The sequence below is a fragment of the Phasianus colchicus genome, chromosome 18 (assembly GCF_987193195.1).
Source record: "Phasianus colchicus chromosome 18, bPhaCol1.hap1.1, whole genome shotgun sequence".
Taxonomy (NCBI): Eukaryota; Metazoa; Chordata; class Aves; order Galliformes; family Phasianidae; genus Phasianus; species Phasianus colchicus.
In genome coordinates, this window is record NC_143453.1 from 10,468,177 (window position 1) to 10,481,306 (window position 13,130).

The 13,130-nt window shown below is 35.2% G+C and overlaps 1 long non-coding RNA gene across 7 annotated transcripts in view; it reads right to left on the reverse strand.

Annotated features, from left to right (window-relative positions):
• The window catches only part of LOC116228674 (uncharacterized), a 357,464-nt gene that overhangs the window by 215,725 nt on the left and 128,609 nt on the right, over positions 1 to 13,130 (reverse strand). For 5 of the 7 annotated variants that reach the window (XR_016458699.1, XR_016458698.1, XR_016458702.1 and 2 more), the window contains one exon: positions 7,191 to 7,280. The exons of the other annotated variants lie outside the window; for them this stretch is intronic. This is a non-coding gene — a long non-coding RNA (uncharacterized LOC116228674). The remainder of the gene's footprint in view (positions 1 to 7,190; positions 7,281 to 13,130) is intronic. 7 annotated transcript variants of the gene reach the window in all.

Consider the following 13,130-nt stretch of genomic DNA (forward strand, 5'->3'; position numbering starts at 1 on the left):
CAGGTGCCCAATTACATGACAATTACTAAGCAATACCAATGTCACACTGCCAAACTCCATCCAGAATTTCTCTGAGTGGTGCTGGCAAGTTTTCAGAAAATAGTCTAGTGCCTTGCTTTGCCACATATTGGTACAAAGAACTGAGATTTCTTTTGTGGTATGAGAATGATATTTCACTCATGATCTTCAGAAAAAATAGACTTCTATCAGTAGAAGCTGAAGTTAGAAGGTCACGACAATTTAGAAATGATTTCAGTTATATTTCCTAGGGTCAAAGTGTTTCTTTTGTGATGTTGTCCTACTAACCTTTAAAGAAATCATACATCTGCAAAGATAGAAGAAATAGCTTGAGGAGAGGACAAGTAGCCATGAGTTTATGTATTATTTATGGATCTGCTTCTCAAAATAATGGAACTGGAAAAAATAACATGTTCTCTGCCTGAGGTTTTTCATCAGTAATAATATGTCAGGTTTAATAATACCAACCCAACAGTACTGTAAGATTCAATTGACTCCTATTTAAAAAAAAGGGATTGGGTAGCTTTGGGTGAATACCTCCATTTAAGTCAAGCATTTTGCTACTGGAGTAGGTCTGCATACAAGCTGTTTGTTCTATACAGACACACACAACATACGGGCTAAAGCTATGTGCCACAATGCCATTTCAGCATCAAGTTTTCTTTGAATTTTTAACTGCAATCAATTGCCTAAGTATGTGCCCTACATCCAGCACATATACCAGCATACAGCCCAAAAACATAATTCAATAAAGAAAAACATTATTTACAAATATTGCATACAATCCTATGAATGCTGCTTTTGTTTACCTCACAAAGCTCTGAGAAAGGGAAAATTGCCAACCAAGGAAACAGACATCAGCCATGAGGACAGCTGATGTTATTGATGCTATGCCTTTGGGCAAGAAAAAGGTTATTCATCTTTCAGTGTGCCCTAGGTGTCTGGCTTGAAGCACAGGAAAGAAAAGGGAGAAAATTTTCATTACTATTTTACACAATGCATTACATTTCAGTTGAAAATGGTCAGTGGGATTGAAACAAATCACAGCTACTCCTTCCTGTAATGCATATTTTTACAATCTAATAGAAACCAACATAAACCATGGCTTTTGCTGAAGGAAAAAGAATTTAGGCTTGGGAAATCACATTTTTGGGTTGTATGAAATAAAACTATGAATCTTTCCCAAGGAAAATGAATGTATACAAGGAAAAATCATGCCAAAATATTGCCAGTTCATTAAGAGATCACATACTTTACAATTCACTAGATAACTGTTCTTAAAAGAGAGCAGTGCTTAAAGGCCTTACAGTCTTCAATATTCCAAAGAGCATTTGAGCTCTCGGAATCTTAGAGAAAATGCCTGTCATGCTCAATATACTTAAGATTTCAGAAGAAAGCATAATGCATCATTATATCGCTACCAATTCTGTTTTGTTCTGACTATAAAGAGTTCAAATCGAAAGACTTGACATGACAGTTGTTAATTTTGGCATACAATTTGCTATTACACATATCAGATTTCAGCATAATAAGTAGCGCTTATGAATGCAAATGCTCCAACCCCAAGATTTTGTAGGTAATTTTTTTTTTAAAGACCTTTCAGAAAAACAGAATAAACTGATCGATTCAGCTGCTAGACCAAACTCCTAAACAGAAAACTTCAGAAGCTTTAAGTGAATATAAAGCTATTTTTAAATTAAAGATCAACACTAAAAATGCTGAGAACTAAAATTCAAATTTGGCAAAAACACTAATAAATGTCTAAAGATTCCTAACTAAGCAAGAATTTTAACATTAAAAGACAAAATAGATGGAAAAGAACATATCTTTTCATCTGAACTTCCACTGAGTGAACTGGAAAATGATTTATTGAACTTTTCCACCTTACTAAATTATGGAATATCTATAAGCAGTGTTTGATCTGTGCGAAAGAGAATCCACTTGAAATAATGAAAGATATTCTTCCTGCATTGATTGATCTTAAACAGCTGTCAGTGACGTTTCCATCCTCCATGCCCCTGAAATCATTAACCAGCTGGACCATCCAGCATTTGTCAGCCTCAGCTGGATTTCATGCACAATCAGCAGGAATTGTTCCAGTGAGCTCCCTGCAGCTACCAGCAAACCCATTTGGCAGACAACAGTTTCTGGTGTCAAATCAGTATTTAACAGTATTGAGTATTCTACTTTTCATTCTGAAAAAAAGTCTACTTTATTTGGTAAGGGTGCTCAGAGTAATGTTTGCCAGTTGTTAAGAAGCACAAAAAAGGAACCAAAAGGTTATAAAATAATGGGTTAAATCATTTTTAAGACAAATAATTTCTGAAATAAATACATAGGATTCTATTTGGGCACCTGATGAAAAATAAATCCATGTTGCAATAGGGCATTTCAGAACAGAAGAGGTATTTAAACTCACATCCTAATACAGGAGATTCTCTCTGAGACTAGTAAATCAGAAATGTGAGAGCAGGCTAGAGGGAAATCAGATTTTGAATCTGATTTCAAAAAAAGATTAAATATGGAAAATTTTGAGCAATTTCTCTGTAAGAGGATCATATTTCACATATAATAAATAATTACTTATTGGGAATACATATTTTCCTCCTCAAACCATAAAATACTTTGCATCTACACAATATATTGTCTATGCAACTGTATTACAGTGTATTGCTATCCACCGAAGCAATCTGTGTTTCTGAGAAGCACATTTTCAGTTGCAGACATCATCTGCAGTTCTGAAAAATAATGGCATTTTCTTTCTTCTGTACACATTAGGAGGTATAAAGACTTTGAAATAAACAATCATTCCCAAAAGTGAAACAGCCTACTCTGCCATCGTTATAGTATCTCTGGAAACAGACACAGTAAAAGCCAAGTATTTCCTCTGACTGCACACTGGCCGCTCAAGAAAAGTGGAGTTAAACCTGTGCAACATTCATCACTCTTTTGGCAGTGATTGATTTTACAAAATGATTTTCCCAGTAATATTGCCTCCTACTTTAAGACTACGTAAGAGTTGATCAAAAATTCATTGCAGAATTTCATAACATCTACAGATTCCTATTCTTTCTAAACCCAAATCACTGCCAGGACTCAAATTGAGCCACTCTGTACTCTGGAATTACTGTGCAACAGAAGTCACAGAAGAGTTAGTGGTTAGGATGTGTGGCCAGAAATTTAGCCAGGCATTTTTTTCCTTTGTTGTTGCTGCAGCACCCGTGTTCACATACTTGCAAATTCTACTTCTGTCTAGTCACCACCTCTAATTTTTCAAACAGCTGCTCAAAATGCTGTCTTCTGGAGTAGCCCAGTTTCATATCCATGAAGAAATGTGAAGAATTGCTAGCCAAAAGGGAAACATGTTTGAAGAAGCAAAAAAGAGATTTTGAAAGTTAAAAGTTAGAAAAACAGGAATGAGTCTTAAGGCATAATCCTTGTCAACATCTCAGTTTCCTTGGATCTCACATACTCAACCTACTAAAATTTTTATGCAGCTCAATACATTTCTTTAAAATTTTCTCAGGTTCAGCAAAAGAGCATATTCATCATTAAAAAGCATCTGTTACTTTTTGTTATCTTAGTTCTGTTCTTAAGACTTTGACTCCACCAAACACAGCCATACGTTTCTCCCAGTCCTCAAGAAAATTAACAATTCCAGTGAACTTAAAGGGCTCAGGACTGCAGGATCCCCTTCCCATTTAAAACAAAAAAGACAATTTATATGCATCCAGCAAGTACAACTTATTAACAAGATGTTATATTAACAATGCTGGAACAAACTGAGTGAGTTTCAGTGTTTTAAGAATCATAAATCAAGTAAGTTAACTCTGAAAATATTATATATTACAATGTAAAGATTTTGGATTTTTTTTAAGTAACGAAAAAGTTGTCTATCTACTGCCATACTTGTGAGCTTAAAATATGATGGAATTTAGCACTGCATGTATTCCAACCCTTTCCCAGATCCACTGCATGACATAAATCAGAAAATTCCCAAGCACAGTTCTCCCTCAACACAATTCTGATTAATGAAGGAAACGTTTACATTGCAGTCTGACACCACTACTTGATCCTATCATTCCAAATATTATAAGAGTGAATCAATATTTTTCACCAGAGCAAGTATCCTTGTTTTCTGTCCTGCCATCTCAGGCAAAACAATTTCATTGCTTTTAGAAACATTTATTAAGAAATAAAGAATAACTCAATAGCTGAAACTGTTTTCTAGAGTCTATGTATTTGCCTCACACATCCTTGATTAAAGCAATTTGTAACCTATGCGTAAGTTTGAGTGTAATTGAAATGTATGACCTTCAAAATATTATTACATATTGCTGCTGCCAATTTAGAGCATAGGATGAAAAAGTGTTTTGCAGTAAATTGCACTATTATTGCAATCAAAGATTTTAGTTTCAAAAGAAACAAAGCTTTAGAGAAACAGCTAGAATAAATGAGCTGATTCAGATAGGAGGGACTGGATGTGCTACGAATACAGAGCAGCCCCTGATTGCATAACACTTAAGACAACAATCATAGAAGTAATTGATTTCATACCACTTTTAGGTCTCATTTCTCATTAGTAGACAAAGACAGTGATGCTATCATTTTGTTTCAACATAAGAAATAACAATTGTTGTTAATTAATACAGGAGGTCTTGCACAGTTTTTTAGATGTTTAATTTTCTGGATCTCAAATCTTTAAAAGCCTTCAAATTGCAAACCAACTTCTCTCATAGTTGTACAATTTTTATTTTCTTGAGATGGATGATTTCAAAGGTTTTCAAATTCAGATTCAACTAGATCTGAATCTTTAGATTAGAGCTACTTGAACAGTTGAAATAAGAATTAAAGTATATGAGGCTCAACTGTGAGTTTGCCGTAACTACTGTGCTAAGAATTCCACAGTTCTGGGAAAATTGTCCTTCCCTGCAACAAGCTGTCAAAACACAACTGAAGTGATTAAGTTTTCTTCTTTTTCACAATTAAGAGCTGATGATCAGCTTCTAGTTTAACTCCATGCCAGAAGTTTCTGAATTTGTATGAATATTTTTAAACCTTTATCAGATCTAATTTGTGCTAGTTCCCTTTGTATTCATGGCACTGGTATAACAGTCTGACATCAATAAAAATATTTTCCTTGACTCTATTTGGCCCTGGACCAACATTATGAAGGCAGATCTGAATTTACACAGATCTGGGTGGTTGAACTGCATCATATGTTGCAGTATGTACGGTTGAACAGTCTTCTTCCCACACCTTTTACACCACATCTGCATTCACTCCTACCCTACTATTAATTCATTTTCTTAATCTATGTCTTGCCAGGTACACCTGCCAACTTTGATTAAATTGAAATATGAAGCATTTGATGTAAATGGTGTATGACCAGGATGATAAAGTCTTGTGTCAATATTGCAATTTCTTGGCAGTTCAGATTCAACCAAACACTGCCACACAGCTTCAACTCCAGATATGGTGCAATTCAAATGACTGTATGCCTGAATCAGTGTGTGATGTTGGATTTTTAGAAACAGCAGCGTGTGCAGCTGTGTGCCTCTCCATCACCTCAAATCATTTCAAGGTTTTGGAAATGTCCACTGGTCACCAGTAGTACAGTTGAGCCACCGTCCACCTAATACAGAAAGAGTACATCCTTAAAATAAATGTATGAGGTAATATGTAGTCTGAAGGGAGAAGGGAGACGTGCTTAAGTTTTACCTTAAAATATAAATGTTTAGCAAATCTTCAAAAAAATAATAAAACAAGAGCTGAAAGAGCTCTTTTTTTCAAGGGAATCCTCTAAAAATGTTAAATAACAGAATTCTCTCTTATACTGGCTTTATACTGAGGGAGTCATTGCAGATAAAGGACAAGATCAAAGCCTAGCCCTCAAGCATCTGCTTTTAGAATCATTATCTTTTGTTCAGTGCCAAATGTTTTCCGTCCTGCATGCAAATTCCTAGCAAGAATACAAGTAGTAAAGCCATAGACCTACACAGTGCAATAGCAGTCATTTGCATAACTGTGCACAAATATTTTGCCAAAATACCACCCACTACATTACAGTCTTTCATAGAATGGCACATTTTTCCACTGTATATAATGAGTGATTGATAATGGACTTTCCTCAGAGCATTATCTTGCCTTTTCCTTGTGTCATTCCAGTCATACAGGCACTGGGCACATCTTGCTCAACTTATTTTGTGAATAGACTTTGAAATCCATCATAAGCCTGTCAGTATATGAATTGTTTTGCCTGATGGATACAGAAACAGAAGTTACAATACAAATATATTTTCATTCTAAAAACAGGAGGAAGGAATCAGCATGATGCACCTCATCTCACTTAATATAACCTACTATAGTATTTTTTAATGTGTTCTTTTACTCCAAGTATCACATGAGCAGCCCTGCAATGCCTGCACTTCCAATTTTTTCTAATTAAAAAAATATTTTTAGAGAGTTTCACCCACTTTAGAAGACATTAAGTTTGTTTGTTTGTTTGTTTGTTAATTGATAGTAAGTATTTTTTGCATGTTCTCTCTGGGAAAAAAAAAAAAAAGAGAGAGAAAAGAAAAAGAAAGGAAAAGAAAAGAAAAAAAGACCCTACTTTTAAAAGACTTGTTGTATTGTTTGATTCATACTTCTTAGGACTGCTAGACTTTTGCTTCAGTCATAAAAAAGTAACTGAAATGAAATTTTGTTGTTTTTTTCTATCTTGTTAAAATAGACAAGTTCCATCTGGAGTTCAGAGGACTAGATTTTAAACAAAGTTTTGGCCTTATATATCAGATTAATCTTCACATTACATGAAGATCCTCAATTCTTCCTCACATCCACTTGTTATGTGTATGATCCTGAAGCTTGATTTTGACCCATACAAAGGTCTGAAACATTCTGTAAACAATTTCTGGAACAGTAATTTTATGTGAGATAATTTTGGCATATTAATATTTGTGATGAATTTCAAGCCTGCAACAGATAAGAGTTGCTTACATGGCTAGTCAGTCGGTGCTGTCTTGACAGGCTTGCTAGGTTGCATACTTTTTACCTTTTTATAACACTGCAGACTTTTACAGAAGTCAATTCAGACACTCCTGAAGTTATCCTACATCACTGACTGAATCAAGGGATCAGGAATGCTAATGCTCTGCTAAATTGTCTCCCACCTTGTAAAAGGTCACAGTCAGTAACACTTCCCACAGCTGCTTGCACATCTTCCACCATTTTACTCGTATGCAAGACTGAAGTCACTCCGTCTGTAAACAGATTGGTTGAAATATATCATCTTCTTTGGATGATCAGTCAACTTGAACTTTCTCCCAAATAAAATAGTGTTGTATCAACCATGCAAATATGTTTAATATATATTTGTAATTCAGCATTCCTTTTTTTTTTTTTTCTCCCCTGAAAAGGAATTTTGGAAGATACTACTGACAGAAATGATAAATAATTGTTAGCAAAACCTGTTACCCAGGAGATAGAAAAACAATTCATTATGATTTGATCAGCCTTTGGATGATCTTGTAATTATTGTGAGCTTCATTTTCTCTTTGTGCTGCAAAAGTAAAATGCACACACTTTACTGTAACTGCAGCTCCAAGACAAAGGAAATATGAAGCAGTGCTTTCGTTTGTAAATTGTACAGCACAGTTCTAGATGAACACCATACACCATTTTTATGGAATTCTCACAACAAAAGATAAAAGAATATAAAAAACCAAAGCAAAGAGAAAGAACAGCAAATGTGAGCAAGAAAAGAAAACCAGCAGGCTTTCAGTATTGTTTACAGTTTCTATCTGATTTCAGTAACACTGAAAAATTGTTGCCTTATGACCATGTTTCCTCAGATGCACTACAATGGGAAAGCAGATTTAGGAAACAGTTATCTTATAATATTCTTGAATAAAGTTTGCTTTCCAAAAGTTTTCCTCTAAAAGATCTAATATATATATCTTTGTCAGCATCAAGATAAATAGGCCTAATCTTATCCAATATACTAATTCTTTTGTTCCTATTAATTTCACTCTGTTCATCTACAGAGTTACAGGAAATCCATTTTCTGTTGCTTTTTGATATTGATTAGTAATTATTTTGAAGTGTGTAATGGAAAAGAAGCCAGTAACTAAATCTTTGTCCTATACTTTAATCTGGGAGAATCAGCGTCAAGGTAGGTAGGTGATTTTAGGAAGTTCTTGCGTGCTGTATTTTATCCAGCTCATGCATATGGTGCATTAGTAGCTGGTGATACTTGCTCAGCCAGTGGATCAAATTATGAACACAAAATCATCATTACATTTATACAACAATTTTTCAAGTTCTCCTGCCCATACCACATCAGCTGCTATTACCAAAATGAAAGAATAACATGATCCAAGAATACTAAAGGCATTAAGAAGCATTGATCATAAAGCACATGACCATGCCTTTTGGGGCACTGGCAAACTCAATAAATGAGTGTAGTCTGCAGGGAATTAATTCTATTAACTTAGAAATTATAAGATGCAGTCGATATGCAGAAGGCATATTCACAAGCAAGAGAAACCAAAGCCAAAGATAACTGAAATTTTCCTTCTTATGACTCACAGCATGATGCACAAGCTAGATATTCATATTTATCATATCATTGATCAATATGACTTCATAATTACTGAAGAATGAATTGAGTGGCCTAGAGATATAGTACACATGGAAGAGAGACTAAAATGCACTCCACTAGATGATCATTGTGGTCCTTTTCAACTCAGGCCATTCTAAATATCCATTCTAAGAAGAACTAGTTTGGCAAGAGAGAGAAAAGCTTATTGTTTTATTTTTTAATTTTACAGTCATTACAAGGCAATTGAACACTGACACATCAAGATGCAGGAAGATGTTCACTCACACTTCAAAATGTGCTAAAAAGACTGACAAATATGGAAAGTGAGTGATGACCATGCCAAAAACTTCCTATAAATAATTTTTTGTTCATTCTCATTTAGTTCATGCCCTTCCACTTATGCTTTTCTAGGTATGGTGGGTTTTTGTTTGTTTTTTCTATTTCACTGGCAAGATGCTCAGCTCTATGTGCAGGACATTCTGGCAGCTCATTGTGTATGAGACCAGTCACATTTCAGCAAAGTCTTTTGCAGTTTTGGTATTTGCAAACACTGCCTGGCAGGTACAAATGTAATTTATTTAAATAAGAATCAGCACTGGGAGACCATTTCAGCACTTGGAAGTTTTAGCTACTTTTTTTTTGCTTTCAGAGATAAATCTCGTATCTGAGCACGTGAACAATACATTATAAACCAGAAGTGGTTCTAACACGTGTTGCACTTTGCTTTAAAAATAAAAATCTTACAAGGCAACATAAAAAGAAAATGTTGAAAACACAAATTAAAGAACAAATGAAACATATGCCAAACAGTATATTATTTACAATGCATCACTATATGGAGTGCAGGGATGAAGAACAGGCAGACCTCATTTCAGCAACACAATTTCAAGAGAACACATCTAAGAAGTGACAAACTCTTCCAAGGAATGACTGAAGTACCTAAATGAGGCAAATATGATAAAATAAACTATTTAAATGATTGCTCTACAGCACATGTTAAGTATGAAGGACATCCCATAACATGCTGTGTATTTTTAACAATTGTCCTCTGGTCAGGTACTATGATTTCATAACAGATGTGGCTGTTAGAACTTATTAAGGAAGAGAATGAAGATTTGGTCTTCCTTTAACTAAAACAAAGGTAAAGTTTCATATGGAAAATAAAATCAAAGCTGCTTTCCTTATTTTAGATTACAAAGAGAAATGATTAGAAGACATAGCAATTCAGAGCAGGCAAAGCTATTCCTCTGCAGCAGCCACAGACATGCCTGTGCTGGGCTCTGTGGAGTAGCACCTTGTAGAAGCACCTGAGCTGCCCTGGGGAGTTATCTCTGGAGGCAGAAGCACCATGGCTGCCCAAGTGTGGTGCTTTGACTAATTACCCTTCCAGAAAAGCAGAACTAATTACTTTGGCTTGACTCCAGGCAGATAGTGTTTCCAGGACTGAAGGTAGTAGCTGTGCATGGTGCAGCACACTGCTGGATAGACTTTTGTATTCACCTGTTTGTCTATACCATGGCTTTGCTTGAGCTAGATAAGCATATCCTATCTGATACAAAAGTAGCAAAGAACTAAGGATTGTGAGAATATCAAGATACAGTTGGTGGAATAGAAAAATACATATTTACTATAGTTTCTATAGGCTATAGTTGTTTATAAATCCAATAATTCTCAGTCAGCCAATAGATTCAGCTATCAGCATAATAAATCAGAGAGCAAATGTTAGGCAGATCAAGTGTCAATTGCACCTTTTATTATAGAACTTTATCAGCACTAAAATAAATCATTTTAAAATATTTTGAACTGCCAGCGTCATATCTGGTGCACACTTCCTCTTGAAAAATATTATCATTTGTTAAAATGACATAAAAGTCTGTACACCAGAGAGTTTCTACTTAAGGTTCAATGTCCTCTTTCACATTGGGTAAACAAAAAGTATTTCAGCTTCGAAGAGTATTCCAAGAGTGAAAAGTACTTGGAGTCATGCTTCACCACATGGTTTCCAAAATGTCCTACAGTTGGCAAACCCTTGACAAGGTGTACTTCAGTGCAGGTGAGCCCCAAAAGTCAAACAGTAACCACACATTCATTTTGGAGAACAAGCTATCAAATGCATCATCCCAACCCCATGACATGAATGCAACCACCTCTGAAATTTCAGCGTTGTGAGAAAAGCTGTGTTATAGCAAGAAACAAATGCAGAAGTGAAAAGATTGCATTCTCTGACACAGTTGTGCTGGTTCTTGGGTGGAAATTGCCATTGTTGACCTGAACATACAAAGCGTTTTAAGAGCTAAAAGTGTAAAGCAGACTTCCTGAATAATTTTTAGAGGTTAAAGGCATTCAAGCAAGTTCACTGATTATTTTGTGTATGGCAGGAAAACAGAATCAAATTGAAAATATAACACCAAATTCAAAGTGACAAAGCTATTCTTAACAAAGGAAAAAAAAAACAAAAACATTCTTACAGGAAGAACAAGTGATATTTTCACTGAGTTATCATTTCAAATTTTAAGATACTAAATGTAAATCCATCTGATTTAAAAAGAAATCCTATTTTTAGAGAACTGCACTTGTTTTCCTATTTTTTTTCTCCCAAGCTACTCTACTTCTCTGCTCTTCTTATTCTCTGGTTGTAAAACATTGATACTATGACAGTTTCAAGTAAATTCACAATTCCACAATTGTGCCCAATTCCAAGCACAAGAATGAATTACATATTTTAATTCTAGCGGCTTTTTGAGCAGTGTTTCAGAGCAGCTGCCTTGTAGCCCAGTTTTGATGGACATCATGCGCATGCCTGAAGCACTCTGGTAAGGGCATTCCTGAAGTAGCTCATGGCCACAGGACGTGGCTGGATGCCAGCACTGCGGGGAGAGGTACTGTGCTATCTCATAACATCTGAGATGAACAGTACCATAAGTATTATCTCTGATAGCAATCGTGGCAAGGAATCAGAAGCCTTGGGTAGTTTGACAAAAATACATAAGTGACACCGAAAAGTATAATGCTAAGGAATGCTTCATCTGCATCAACACTGTGAATTCATCTTCACTTCCATTTGGGAGATGGTGCCAGCACTGATACAAACTGGGAGACTCTGTGATAATTCAGGGCCTGTCAGCTACAGAAGTGACAGTCCATATTAGCTACAGTTAAATGGGAGTGGCAGAGTTTGGGGGTTTTTTGTTAGTTGCCTGAGCCGTAACAAGCTCATTATTCTGAAAGCTGCACTCTTATTTTATCCTCTAGACAAAGTCAATACCGAGAGTAAAAACACTCACATACAGCATTCTGGGCAATATTTAATCTATCATATTTGTAATCAGAATAAATTCTCCTTTTAATCTTGACTATTTCTTCTCATTGCATTTTCTACCACCTTCACAGTCAGAGATAAATGACATTTTAATAAAATTTTAAACTGGCTAAATTAAAATGTTCAAGGTAATGTTTAATGAGGCATAATATTGCTGGCCATGCTGTCTTTATTTTAATTACAATCTCAAAATTTTTTAAAAAAGATTCACTCCATGACAAACCTTCCTGAAGGTGGTGGTGTGTCAGGGCACAGAGAGCAAGCAAGCCAGCAAATAAACAAATGCATGTACTAATTCTATGCCTGGGGAGTTTAACTCTATAAAATCAATACATAGGTGTGAAAACCAGCTCTAATGTAGTGACAGATGAAACTATCATTATTTTCTCTGTGAATAAATCAGAAATTTTTGACAGCAGCAGTCATGTCACCGATCCTTCTTTGTGACTTAATATTTATTTACTTTTTGGTTACTGGGACACACTCCAGAGGCAGACATCCCATCATTATGAAACTAGCATTGTTCACCATTGGAAACAGAAAAAAACAGGATTTACTCTTTAGTTCACTTCTCCCCAGTGAATTCCCCGCATAAATTTTTTATTTGAAGCAACTAAGAAAAAAACATATTGATAAGTAGAATGATAATTAAACTGAAAAAGATCAGAAAGTATTCTGTTGCCTTATTTATGTGCAGACAGCAATGCAGTGCATTCATTGAAGAGCTTTCTCCTCTGTACTCCTTCTGTACCTTATTTGATTTATTAATCAAATCTGTCCTGTACTCTTGAGGGTGAAGGATTAGAGAAAGAGCTGAAGAAAAGAAGTCCAAAGGAATGCAGTCTTCTTATAGCTTTGCTCAAGCAAGAATAAGTGCAGAAACATATTCACAGAAAGCAGACGTGACCAAGACAGACTTCATATGGTACTTTGCTGAACATTTAATTTAAAATTAAAAAAAGCAAACCTACATATTTCTGCACCTGTGAGCAGCCCATGGAATCTTCTACAAAAACAGGAAGAGCCATGTAAGAGAAAACTTTCAGTATTTCATAATATGTACTTTCTTTTCTCTTTTTAATTCTTTTATTTGTTACTATCTCTTCTTCTTTTTTTTTTTTTTTTTTTAAATGTCTGCCTCCTCTACAGTCTCCAGTGTCTTTGATTAAATTAATTGGATCCCTTCCTAAT